The 15,028-nt window shown below is 35.7% G+C and overlaps 1 protein-coding gene across 8 annotated transcripts in view; it reads right to left on the reverse strand.

Annotated features, from left to right (window-relative positions):
* The window catches only part of LOC149807395 (uncharacterized), a 100,121-nt gene extending 85,382 nt beyond the window's left edge, over positions 1-14,739 (reverse strand). For 3 of the 8 annotated variants that reach the window (XM_089966238.1, XM_089966264.1, XM_089966271.1), the window contains exons 1-2: positions 14,569-14,739; positions 12,218-12,327 (exon numbers count right to left, since the gene is read on the reverse strand). The gene's annotated coding sequence lies outside the window, so the exon portion shown is untranslated. Of the gene's footprint in view, positions 1-10,584; positions 10,754-12,217; positions 12,328-14,568 lie in introns of all 8 variants that reach the window. The other 5 variants (XM_089966242.1, XM_089966239.1, XM_089966240.1 and 2 more) reach the window with 5 other exon arrangements.
* Positions 14,740-15,028: the final 289 nt, after the last annotated feature.

Here is a 15,028-nt window from a genome sequence, read left to right on the forward strand (position 1 = left end):
ACTAGCAATCAAAATCGCTAGTAGCAGCTCAAATTTCATCAACGCATTAGTTTTTTCATCTTTCAGCAGATTAAAGACAACGATTTTAATACTCACAATTTCTGAGAGAAAAATATATATTTATGGCAAGCACCCAAATGATCCATACTGCAACCTCCTAATAATATTCTGGTTAGAACTCGATAAATGTAACTCATGATCAGTTCAGTTATGACTCAATTACATAATTGTTTCAGGCGTCAAATTGTGGAGGAAAATTCCCTTGTTTTTCCTGACTTTCGTCAATATTTGCAAAATTCAAGGACTTTTCATGGTCGGGAAAAAAAAATTATCATTTCTCCCAACTTTTTCCCGATTTCCGGTAGCGTGGGAACCCTGAACTAAAAACAAAATCTGGTCCAAATTCACTTGTATATGGACAACTCAATGTGTTCATAAGCTCACTGAAGTGAAATAAAAAGATGCATGCCGTGAACATTTACCTCACCCCAATTTCAAATAGGTCTGGTGTTCAAAACACCTTCACAAAAGTATAGTTATCATGATGCTCAGACCTGCTCCAATTTCATCCAGAGCCAATTAAATACTGCAAGAAGTGTTTTAGCTAAAATCCTATGTCAATGTCACCATTTGTGTGAGAGGAGTAGTGATAACATTTTTTGAGAGGCCCACTAAGGTGCCATGTTGGTGGTCAATGAACACAGAACCAGCTACATATTGCTATGATAGTGTTTTAGTGAAAACCCATATCAATAATACCATCCATTCTGAAGAAGTAGCCATATAAAGATTTTCAGGATGGCCATAATGGCAGACATTTTGGAGGTTTGATTGGCATCTTCTAATATCAAAATAACAAAATAATGCAAAAGCAAAGTTGGATATTTACTGTTTTTTATGTCAGTAGGGCCATCCATTTAGAAGTACCTGTTACAAGAGTTGAAATCTTTTGGGAGGTCACACTGATATCATTTTCATTTCAACTACATATAGTGAAAAGTGTTTCCGTTAAAAACCACAAGTTGATACATTAGGTATAGTGACAACAAGATTCTTAAAATGATCACCATGGATTTATTTAGGAACAACTAGATATTATTGGAATTTTCTCAGTGAAAACCCCATTATCTACTTTACCGTCTGTTCAGCAAAAGCAACAATAAAAAATTTACAATATGGCTACCATGATAGCTGTATTGCAGATCTAAATGTCACCATTTTCAAAAGAAAACGTTTAATGAATACACTATATTGCTATGACTATCAGTTCTGGAGAAGTAGCAAATACAAGATTTAAAAGACGACCATTATCGCCATGATACTGGAGGTCTGATTAGCAAACTTCAATTTAGGACAAGTAGACATTATATAAAATTTTACTGTACATGTATGTCCAAGTGGCAATATTCATTCTAGACATCATAAGAAGTCTTTTACTGAAAACCTCATCTCAACATGATCATGGATTCTGGAGAAGTAGCATAAACCAAGATTTATAAGATGGCTGCTATGTGGCCATTCAAGATATTGTTGGGGTGCCATTTCTATATAGGACCAACAAATCATCAAAATGAAGACTCTTAGTGAAAACGTCTTCTTTATATGACCATCTGTTTGGGATAAACAGTGATAAGATTTTCAAGAGGGTTACCGTTGTGGCCATACTGGATGTCAGATCAGCATCCATTTGAATTTAGGACCAACTAAAATCAAAAGAAGTCTTTAAGTGAAAACCTCATGTGGATATGACCAGCCACCGAGTTCATTAGCGATGAGATTTCAATATGTCCACCATGGTGACCATACAATATGTCATATTGGCACCATTTTCACTTATGGCCATTTCTACATTATAAGATGTTTTTTGATGAAAACCCCATATCAATATAATAATCCATTTAGGAGGAGTAGTTACACCAACATTTTCAAGATGAGCAATATGATGACCATATTGTAGGATGAAGCAGACATCAAAGGAAATTTTTTAAGTGAAACCCCTATGTCAATATTACTATCCATTCAGGATGAGTAGTGATAACAAGATTATTTTAAAAAAGGATGTCCAATGGGCATAATTTTCATGTAGGACCAACTAGTCATTGGGATGAATGTGTGTGTGTAATGTTCATGGCAATCTTCCAAGTAGTTTAGGAGGAGCAGTAGTAACAAATCTTGTGCCAATGTCCTAGGGGCTTAAACTATGTAACAAATCAAAGTGAAACCCAACAAGAAGCAATTTTCCATAATATTATTTCCCTAAAATAAAAAATCAAACAAAGTTAAAGAATTCAAAATATCTTACAGAATTGCATTAATTCTTAGATTATTATCCTAAACACACCATTAATTTCACAGTATTCCAAAAACAAACCAATAGTATTCCAAATGAAGGTTCTAATGTGCTAACACCGATGAAGAATCACTGTTCTATTATCCGAAAGTTATTTATTTCAAAGTAATCCAGTGAAAGCCAAATGTCACTCACATCCTTGAATGTCTCATATAATCCAATTAATTAAATATCAGAGTCATTGAATAACTTAACAATAGTCGAGCAATGTAGTGGTTTTTTTTAGGATAACTGTTCTTTTCTCTCTGCAATTTCAATGAACAAATTATAAAATAAATCAAATTTTCTCTCATGAATCCTATAGAACTGGCTATAACTGAAAAATGACAATTCTATGATTTAATTCTCTGATACAGTCACCTAATGCATGTCAATTAAACAAATCTGAATCACTAGAAAAGACTCACAAACATTTAAATCATTTTATCATGAAATATCTTGACAGTCATGGTGTGTCTTTTATAATGATTGAGCCAATCAACAACTAGGGCAAGCATGACATCTCAACAATACAGATGACCTCCTAGGAACACATGATGCTGACATGACATCCATTCAACTATTTTGTTGGCCAACTCTGAACTAAATAGTTGTTGACAAGAACTTGGTACATGTAATAGCCTTGATTTACAAATGGAAATTTCACAACGTAGTGCACATGTACTATACACACATGACATGAACTTGCCTTTAAAGCACATTCTATAATGTTAGAATCACCAATAATAACAACACCTCCATTAACCCAATGACTTATATAAAAACTATATTGTAAAATGATATAGATGTCAGTAATATATTGTCATTTATGCAAAAGATTACTTTAACAATATTCACACAGAAATTGTTCACATAAACAAGTTGCTATTTGAATCATGGTTATTAACCCTAAGAGAAAAGGTTTCATTGGAACTTGAGGACCATCTATTTATCTAAGCCTTGAAAAATTGTCTAAATCATTCCTGAAAATACTTAAATGTTATACTATATACACCAACATGGTAAGTGAATGATTGTCTAGGATCAGAGAGGCAACCCAATCACTCTGCCAAACTCAAAGCTGTTAATGGTTTGGTTTTTCATTACTTAGCCATTAAACCCAAATCAGGCCAGATGACCAAAACTAATAACATATGAAGTACAAAGTAACAGAAATATTCATTGACATAATACTCCAGAAGTTATCTTGTTAATAAGCAAAAGATTTTTTTGTTGCTGTATTAGGGTGACATTTCATCTGAAAAAAAATGCTCACTTTAAATTATTTGACAAGTCATATAATTACTTATACTATATTATCACATAGTTGGTATACTTTGTCTATAGTGTGTGCAGTGAAATATTTTTGATATTATAACATGTGAAGATATCAATTTACCTGATTCTGATTGGTCCAAATAAGCTCATGAAATTACTCTTACTGATTGGCTATGCTCGTGGGAAACGCTTTTTAACCCTGCCTTCTGGAAATTTTGTTTTGAATGAACATTTTGGAAGCCATTTTTCAACTCGACTTGTGAAAGAAAATTGAGGAAATATTATCTTGGCTGTCTGAATATGGACACGTTACCCCCACAGTAGTCTGTTATGTCATGTTATATCATCATAAGAGAAATGGTGTAAAACTGCAAAACAAGAATAACAATAAGAAAAGTAAAACTAAGGGTATTGCTCATTTGATAGCAGGTTGCAGGGTGGGGGGAGGGGAGTGGCATATCTGTAACATAGATATATAATCCACCCTATATACGAGCGTGGATTAAATGCTAACTTACAGAAGTAAATAACTCACCTCTGTTTACAGAAGTATGTGGACATAATCCTAACTGACAGAACTTCTCCAACCAAAGCATATTTACTCAGTATACATGGAATGCAAATCTGACTCAAAAAGAAATTTGTTTATGTCTTCTGTACAGTCTATTGTTGCAAATCAAATACTGCAAATATCCGTTCACAAATGCATTCCAGTAGATATGGGAATTTCTGCATCCAGTAATCATATTTCACATGAAAATCGCAACAATGTAATTTTTAGTTCTAAAAGTGACATTTTATGGTAAACATGTACTCTAGACCTACTGTGTACCGTATCAAACAATGTGGCATCACATCGCATTGATCTTCCTGTTCTGAAAAAAGATTTTGTGATTATAAAGTGTTTTGTTTATTCAGCTGGAAGCATTTTCTTTGATTTGAATTTGTAAAAAAGTACAATCTACTTTTACTAGTACAACTTTGTTTGGGACTGTATTTTATGCACAACAAATGAAAGGTGCACTGTCTGTCAGAATGAATGAAATTATTCATTCTTCTTTCTATCTAAATAATTTCCACTTAAATAAAAACTATGTGATAAAAAGAATCTCAGATGGGTAATGATTTAATAATAAATGTATGAAACTCGTTGAATAATGTCCAGCTTTAGCTTGCCAAGGCTCGCAAAAGCTGGACATTTATTCAACTAGTTTCATACATCCAATATTAAATCATTACCCATTTGAGATCCTCTGTTAGAAGTGGATGTTACATAAGTTCATTTCCTACAGTATGCTATTGTTTGAAATACTTCTTGTTATGAAAAGTATTCCATGGTCCCATCAGTCTCTAATTAATTCCTTATCTAATATCTACATAAAATGAAATAGCTTTTTGTGAATTATCAGATTTATTAAAGTAATTTTGATGTAAATGCTCAGTGCAAAACTATATGTGACAACTTGTGAACTTGAGCATTTGCTACTATTATTCAATATTGCACTAAAGTCTATTATTTTTATGAATACCATACATACTTAATTATAAGTTGAATCAAACTGCAAACAACAAAGATCCTGATCTGCTGTAGCATAATGTGCTGCAGATTATGGTCTATGTTGTTTATTCTGCAAATCACTCCTAACAAACTGCACAAACTGAGATCTGCCAGTACATAATATGACAGTAAATTTGAGTCAGTGCAGTTTGCAGTTGAATTCATCTTATAAGCGAGTAAATATGGTAATAATTCAGGGTACATATTCCTGTTAAATGTTTGTTCTACCTGTACAAAATTCTAATTCACAAATGATCATCCGATCTCATCAATTAAAAAAAAGACTATTTCCAACAAAAACATAAGTCCATATAATTTATGCAGTCATGTGTGTGTGTGTGTGTGTGTGTGTGTGTGTGTGATTTGGATTTTTAAAATAGTTTGAATGATTTTTCAGTCATACTGCTATGATGTCTGCAGATTATATTAATGTCTAGCACTGGAGCATCATGCCACAGACATGTAGCATCATGTCCAACACAGTCACATTATCCTGACATCAGGCCAACCAGTCCTAATACTACCATCTTAATTTTGAGTGCCAAGTGAGGCAGCTGCTATTACCATTTTTATGTCTTTGGTATGGCTCAACAGGGTTAGTACCTGCAACCTCCTCCATCCGAGTCAGACGCTCTAGCCACTTAGGCTACCGAAGAGGTAAAACTTAAGACACAATAAAAAGAACCAGGATGAGGGTCATTGTCCCATCAAATTCATTCTCATAATGTTAAGTTGTAATCAAGGTCAGGTCTATTATCAAAAATATAGTAAAGAACATCTAAAACAGGAGGTACACCAGGAATTCCCATGGAAAACACCAAAGTTTTAATTTAAACTTAAGTAAACATGTTTACCTCCAGTAATAATGATGAATATTTAATCTAAAGTCATAGAGAAATATCAGCTATATGTTTACAAAATAACAAGATTTTTGTCAGGTAGGCCCTGAACACAATTACTGACCAAAGTCAATCACACAATATAGAGACGCATAACATATAATCATGGAGAAAAGCCAACACACAATACAAATTTAATACACATAAAAGACGGGCTAATGCAAATGAGATTCCCACTGACAGGGAAAAAATACATCTGTCATCAGCGCTCTTCAACCCATATGACTAACCCAGATGAGGTCAAGGACAAATTTTATAAAAACCTGGACTTCCTAATGACAGAAGTGGTGATGGCAGACAAGCTCATAACTTTGGCAACTTTGATGCTAGAGTTGGGGTAGATCACCAGACACTGGCAGGCTTCATCAGCAAAACTGGTTTTGACAAATGAAACAACAACAAAAGACTCCTCCTACTGAAGAATCTCAGTGTCATCCCCAGCAAAAGAGATTGGCAGAATGTCTGAGTGATGAAGGCCATGTGAAATGCAAAAATGCTTAACTGACCATAGGCTCATAGTCTGCAAGCTCCATATCTAGAATCAAACACATTTATGATCACATGGAAAAAGAAATATCCAAAAAGATCAATGCCTCCAAATTAAAATAGATCTTTCTTGAAGAACTGTGAAGCCTATTTGTAACAATTCATACGAATTCTGCAGATGTCAAAGAAAAACAAGACATCCTTCTGAGATTCTATGCACTCAACTGCATAAAATACCCTCTGTCCCACCAAAAGGGGCCCAGAGTGGCTGAGTAGTCTGAAGCACTCACTATTATCAATCACTGCCATGTCACCTCTGTCTGCATGTGTTTGAGTCTTGGGCTCAGCCAGTGTGGGTATGTGAGAAAGCTTGCCAGTAGCTTCATGTGGGTAGGTGGTTCTTTCGGGGGTTTTCTCGGGTGTTTCCTCCACCATTAATACTGCCCGCCATGTAGAGCCTATCTTGTGCTGAAAAATGGCATTAAACCCTACAACAACAACAACAACAACTGTCCCACCAAAAGTAGATATCAAGATTGGTTTGATGAAAATAATACTGGCAAAATGGAAACTCCACAGGTTGCAAGACTCATGGCTAAGCAAAAATGCTAAGGAGATTCAGTCCAAGACAGACACTGAGTGTTGGTGGCATCACACTGCTCATAGACAAAGAAAATATACTATAAAGATGGGCAATTTATGACTGCTCCATGAGGAAATAAACATATCAATTGTGGACCCAAAACTGTGACTTAAACTGAGAAAGCAACTTATATACTGTCAAATGGCAAACACCTAGAGCTGATGCTATATCAGCAATGTCTACAAAGTCTGAGGCTCACACGGGCTTGGAAACTGACTTTCCTCTTCCAATGAATATGGACTCAAGAAACTATATCCCTGGAGTACAAGGATGTATCCATCCTCCACTTGTACAAGTGGAAAGGCAACAGACAATCAGCCATCAGGACTTCACCTTGCTGTCAATGGCTAATGAAATCCTCACCAGAATTCTGCTGGATCACCTTGTGCATCACACCAATCAAGAAGTCCTGCCTGAAAGTCATTGTGGCTTCTGGAAATGATGAGGGACCACATGCATGCTATTTACAGCTTGCCAACTCCAGAAGAAATGCCAGGAACAAAACTCCAACCTGAACATGACTTTCATCAACCTGACAAAAGCCCCTGACATGTCAGTCAGAAGATCCTCTGCAGGATCAAGGCAAAATTTGTAGCCCAGGGAAGTTCAAAATAATGGTTTACCAATTCTATGATGATGTGCTGACTTGTGTTGTGGACAAATATTAGCCATCTAAGCCATTCCCAGTCACCAATGGCACCATGCAAGACTCCACGTTGGCATAAACCTCTCCCGTATAATGTTCTCTGACATGCTCACTGATGCCTTCTGTGACGAAAACCCTGGGATTGACATCTGACACTGGACTGATGGCAAGCTCTTCAATCTAAGGAGACTACAGGAAATGACAAAGTTACAGGAAGGACTGGTCACCTACTTGCTGACAACTGTCCCCAGAATACTTAATCAGACTGTTATACATAACAGAGCATGAACCATTCCTCTTCAGCTTCTGACAAATTTGTTCTCACATAAAGTTTCAGTGAGACAGAGGTGATGCATCAACCTGCACCAGAAAAACCTCAAGTAGAACCTAACACCACAGTAAATGAATAAACCTTCAATGAGTAACTGTCATGTGCAGTCCACAGTGATGATGAAAAAAGTCATAATTGCCAAAGTAAGTGTGTGGCCTTCAGCAAACTACATATAAAAGGGCTGGGGGAGTGGGGAATGAAGAGGCATCATTCTGCAAACAAAACTAAAGGTCTACAAAACCAACGTGTTGCAAACCCTGCTGTATGCATGCAAAACCTGGATATGATTGAGATGACATGCCAAGAAGATGGGCTGTCTGAGGAACATGATGAGGATAGGACAGGACAAAGTCTCAGATACTCCAGTTCTCACAAGGGCAGGCATTCTAAGCATTTACATTCTGCTGATGAACTCACAGCTGAGATGGGTAAGCCATGTCACCAGGAAGTTAGACAAGCAACCACCAAAGAAGATCTTCTAAAGCGAGCGTAAGCAATCTCAGGGAGGTCTGAGGAAATGTTTCAAAGACTTCCTCAAGCCAGCCTTGAAACCCTTTAATACTAATTCTGAGTCTAATGAAGAACTTGCATAGATTTGTTCCAACAGTCTTATCCATACTGGAGTTACAGACTAAGAGCTGAGGAGACCTGCAGGTGTAGTACAGAAATATGAGCAGTGTAAATCTCAGAACTGCAGCATGACCCCTATTGTTCAAGCAACCCAAAATGGCATCTCCTGTCCAGTATGCCAGAGACAGTTCAGAACACAAACTTGCATGATTGGTCACTCACATGCTTACATTATGTAAACCAGTTTGTCATCAAGGAACAACAATAACAACAATAGGTCTATGGTGAATCTAAACAAGTGTCTAGTATTCTGGATCCTCTTTTCTTCATTTCATGTAGCAGCTTTCAATGGAGCATCAGCACAATAGTGACTGTATGGTGCCAACTAAAAGTAAAATTTGAAAAATTTAAAACTTACAACAAACTGAAGAAAGGTACACCCTTCCAATTAAATATAAGTATTTAGTACAAGACAGAATATAAAGGGTGAATATGTGAAATTAACAGTGTAAACCAGAAGTTGTTGTTGTTTTGAGGTTTAGCACCATTTCTCTACACAAGATAGGCCATGTATGGTGGCCAGTATAAATGGTCAAGGAAACCCTCATAAGAACCAGTGACCCATAGGAAGCTACTAGCAGCTTTCTTGCATGCCAGAATTAAACCCCAGACTGCATTATTTGAAAGTTACTAAATACATTAGCATCTTTTGAAGCAAATTTACACGAATAATTTCTCCAGCAAATTTTAAATTGATTTTTATTACTTACTGAAATAAAACACTTAGGTTATTACATAATGAGCTTGAAAAATATTGTCTACTGAAGTATAATTTATGCAACTTTTTAATTTTACATATTTAGGAATAACGCAAATCATTTTTAAAAAATATATCACTTAAACTAAAACATATTTCCTTGCCAAATAGTGCTTGTCTGTTGGACGTTAACAGGTGGTCATGTCACATGATTTGGTAGGTGAGGCGATCTATCATCTCACATAAGGTCAATTGATGTCTACTGACTGCAGTATAACATTATATTTGGTAATACACTCCAACATATGATCACATTTATTTCCCTTGGGAAATTAGGTAATTCACAGCCTATCATAAATGATAATGTTGCTGTCCACTATTACACTATTGCAAAATAAAACCGATATCCACTACAGTAAAAACTGTTATGAGAGACCGCCCCTTCTGCCCACCAAAAGCCGTCTCTCAAGAATGGCAGTCTCTCATAAGAGGTGTGTGAAAATGGACTGGTTTCCAGGGTCAATAGTTAGCATTGTTGAAGAAGAAAAAATACCCATATTCACTGTACATGTATCATATCCTTTATTCAAAAATCTTGTTAAATATTGCATGCATTCCTCTCAAAATAACTTTATATAATAAAGATATACATTTTTAAACAACGTGAATCAAATTTATATTTGAACATCACACGAATACGTAAATGTATATGATTTGTGAAATAAACAAAAGTAATATTTATCATATCCATAAGGTAACTTCACAGGGCCATACATTTTAGAGTAACAAAATCTGCACAGTTAGCTATGATGTATATTTCCTATTCTGTGCACTTAATCACTTTTCTTTAAGAAATCTATTATACTTCTTTGTTGACATTATTTACTCAGCTGTTTGGTCTGAACAAATATCTCCATTTCTAAGCAAAGATGCAAAAGTTTGGGAATGCCATGTTGTAAAGCATATTCTTTAATCCCCTTTAAATGTTCTATGACTGTAGAATGTGAAATAACCTGAGGCAGAATTTCACCAACAGATGACTCATTGTCACTATTACTGTCCACAGTTGGAGAAGTACTTGATTTACCTGGCTGTTATTTTGTGAGCGGTCTCCCCTTTTCACTTCTTTCAATTACTATATTCTTTCTTCCAGTGTTAGAAGTTTTCTTTTTTCATCAGAGGTTCTGCCATTGTTATTAGTGTTGACGTAAAAATGACTTGATGTATTTCAGTGTTGTTCAGGTTTTGTACGGTAGCTAGCCAATTTTTAAAAAAAATAATCTTATTATAACAATCTTTACTATTTATGCGGTCGTTGTTACAAAGGATTAAATGATGGTTAGTGGTGTTTATCTCGCTATATGGTTGTTCAACTGTAGTGTTATTTAATGTGCACTTTGTTTGCATACCACATGTATCCTGAGCTCTCATGTTTACAAAGGATTAAGTCAAGGTCAGTCGTGTTTATCTGTTTTTTTTGCGATGTGGTTGTTCATAGCAATGTCGAAATGCATATTTTGCCAAGATATTGCAGTCGCTGGTCGCGTTCAGCAGGTGGTCACTCATAACAGCGTTCATATAATAAAATCGATCTGTGCATTATGAATGTGGTTGGAAATGACAGGTGGTCGCTCATAGCAGAGGTTGCTCATAACAGTTTTTACTGTAATACACTATTGCAAAATAATATTACCATCCACTACCATATAATTATATTGCCCTGTCACCTTCTGATGGGGGAAATAAAATTTGTACATCAACTAAAATCCATGACATGGACATCGACAACAACCACTACCCTAAGACCATGATGGACAAGAGCATGGTCAGATTAATTTTCAGCACAGAAATGTGCATTTTCTGCAATATGTGATGTATATACTGTAGTATGCTTTAAATATGTTCTGATGATCTTAATACCTTAAAATTCATACATGTATTTATGCTCAAGATGAGGTAATACCAGTGGTTTATTTACTTTAAATTTATAGAAAAACATAATTCCAGTTTCATAACAAATTGTACAAACCTTAAATCTGAGTATTTTCTAATATAATGAGCACTAAAAGAGATCGTATACATCTTCAGAATAAGTCAATGTTGCAAATGATAAAGGTGTACAAAGATTTTTCATGGATTCCAGCACACAAATGACATCCAGTTCTTTCAGTAATTTCTGACTGCAGGGGTTGTGCCAGTAAATGGCATGACCAAGAACATGTCACAGAGCATGGGTGCAAATTTTTATAGTTCAAACATAAATCTGTTTTAATAGTTTTACCATTTTTTTCATAAACTAAAAATCGTTGTGTAGTCTTGCCAATCCTAGTCCTACAGTGCAAGACACATTACCCGATATTTTTGTTCTGGGGTTGATGGTCTTGCTGCCGAACTAACGGTGCTGTGTAGCATGTTTTGATGTCGACTAACTGTAAAGAAAGTCAAATTTTCATGTTGTTGTTGTTGTTGTGGGGTTTAACGGCATTTTTCAGCACACGATAGGCTATACATGGTGGCCAGTATTAATGGTGGAGGAAGAACCCGGGAAAATCCCGGAAAGAACCACCGACCCATGAGAAGCTACTGGCAAGCTTTCTCACATACCCACATTTGCTAAATCCAAGACTTCAAATTTTCAGGAATATCACAAACAATTGGCAACCAATAACGATGCTTTTCTACAAAGTAAAGTTATAATGTCTTTGTTAGACTTTACTTACCCTGAAGTCTTTTCTGTAATAAATTCAAATTCTCACAAAAGAAATGGACCTGTTTTCGAGTTTCATTGGCCTATATTTCATTGGCTGGAAAGCGATGAAAGCCGGGAATGCTGAAATCGGGTTAAGTTGAAATATTATTCTTTAATGAAACAAATAAAAATATATTATGCCTATTGGAACTGTAAGAAACATTTTGTTTCATTCAAGAAACATATCCCTCACATGAACCTGCTTAAAAATACTACTGCATACCTCAACTACCATCGCATTGCAACAAATTAAAACGTATGTCAACGGAACATGAAATTGAGATGTTAACCCTTTACCTCATAGAGCATAGTGACAAAGTGCAGCTCTCTATACATAGAACACAGGTTACCTAGTCGACCGCATACGCATAGCTTTCCTGTGAACTATTAAGCAATGGAGTATATGTTACATTTAGCATCAATTTTAACCATTTTACATTTTTGGTACACATCTATTACATGTGGAACAATTTAAGAGTAAAGTCTGATTGTTACAGCTGTGTAATTATTTATCACGGAAGAATTTGTTATGTGCTTTAAAATCTGGAGAGAATTCGTTCACCGTCATGTCAGTGAGGCCGTGTGACCAACCGTAGAGCTGCCATTTCTCATACTCGAAATTTACAAGTTTTTCATCTGTGTCTACATCACTAAGTCATCTAAATTTGATAATTTATAAAAATTGCAGCCTATATCAATATCAGAGCCTTTACCTAGGTTATTGAATCTTTCATAGTTGTGATTCTAATCATGAAAACTTCGTAAGTACTGAATGAAATCCGCGACCGCCATTTTGGAGAGTGGAGATTACGACCCAGTTACTTTAAATAGCAGATATCGACCAGTACATAAACAGTGACCACGTGATCTGACGTAATTGTCATTCACAGAAATGAATGTAGTATCTAATAAGGGGTTTTCCCCGAAGGTGGCGCTACGAAAACCGGCTTAAAATGGCTGATGTTTACAGCAGACGTCAAAAGGCGCTTCTATGGGACTTTTGTAGCAGCGTCAATAGTCGCTTCGATGCGACTTTTGTAGAGGCGTCCAAAGACGGTTGTATGAGGTAATGGGTTAAACAACATCGGAACACGCTATACAAGGCTATTATTTGGGTAGTAAGACATAGCACGAAAACAATGTGCTATGTCTTACATTGTAGGACTATGCCAACCCTAGTCCTACATGTAAGGCCTGACGCTGATATTTATGTTTTGGGCGTCAGGGTCTTACTGCCTAACTAACAGTGCTATGTAGTGTGTTTTGATGTCGACTAACATTGTAACGAAAGTAAAATTTTCAGTAATATCTCACACAACTGGCAACTAAAATAAGGGCACTCTTCTACAAAAGGTAATAATATTTTAGTCAGACTTTACTTACTCTGTCTTTTCTCTAATAAATTCAAATTCTCACAAAAAAAATGGCCCTGTTTTCAAGTTTTGTTGGCCTACATTTCAGTTAACTGGAAAGCAACGGAAGCCAGGAATGCCGAAATTGGGTTAAGTAGAAATATTATTCTTTAACGAAACAAATAAAAATATAATATACTTATTGGAACTGTAAAGCAACGTTTCGGTTCATTCAAGAAACGTAACTGCCACATGAACCTACTTAAACATACTTTGGCATACCTCGACTACCAACGCATTGCAACAAATTCAAATGTATGTCAATGGAACATGAAAAGGCGTCCATTTGCTAATGTCATATTTTCATTCCGCCAGGATAAAGACAGCACAGTAAGTATATTAATTACACATCAATTAGTGGAAGAGTGTCGATATATGCTGCCGGATGTGTGAGATATTCCTGAAACTTTGACTACTCATTCCGATGTCACCGACATCGGAACACACTCTACAAGGCCGTTATTTGGATAGTAAGACATAGCACCTAAACAAAATCAACATGTGCTATGTCTTACATGTAGAACCTATGCCAACCCTAGCTTTTCCAAGTCATTTATTTGCCCCAAAATTCTGCATCTGATGTTATCTTGGTATGTGTTAATACTATACATTTCTTACATAAACAATATGGATAATCAGCGCGGAAAAACTTCAGTATTGGGTCATTTGCCACCAAATAAAAACATTTTCGACTCGACATTTGGTCACGAATAAATTTGTATGGGGATTATAAATTTAATCTAAGATGTGTCTTCTCTATTTTCTTTGTGTATATTTGTCATTTAAAAATAACTCACTGACATTAGAGATTTTAATTTAAATTTGTAAAAAAAAATTTTAAAAAAGTCCCACGAGCACCGTTTTCGAACTGTGCCGAGTAATTGTTTATTCTGACCATGTGCAACTTTACCTGGCCTAAATCTGTATAAATATCTCACACAGATGCAAGTCATGGACTTACGCTGATAGCACAAGTGCATGCATCTTTCACGTTTGTTTGTTGTTGTTGTTGTTGTTTTTTAACATATGCAACAAGCACTAGCGGTTTATTGTTTTCTGTCTGCTAGCAGTCAGGAAGAGGAAGAACTTGAAGAAGTAGGTGTATCAAAAATCTTAGAAAGGCACAGTCAGATCTTTGATCTTAAAATAATTTAATACAATTGATGATGTTTTGTAATACATCACCTACTACTAATACTACCACCACACTGTCTTCCAAACCTTCCTTCATCCACATTTTCTTGGATAGTATTAGGGGATTTAAGATTCGTATTACCGGTCCGGTTCAGAGCCATCTAGGACTTTCACGGTACTAATTCAGTTCCCAGAGTAAACCTATGCAAACACCATGATACTAAAAATTCAATAAT

This window comes from Sinohyriopsis cumingii, chromosome 1 (genome assembly GCF_028554795.1).
Source record: "Sinohyriopsis cumingii isolate HCF-2022 chromosome 1, ASM2855479v2, whole genome shotgun sequence".
Taxonomy (NCBI): domain Eukaryota; kingdom Metazoa; phylum Mollusca; class Bivalvia; order Unionida; family Unionidae; genus Sinohyriopsis; species Sinohyriopsis cumingii.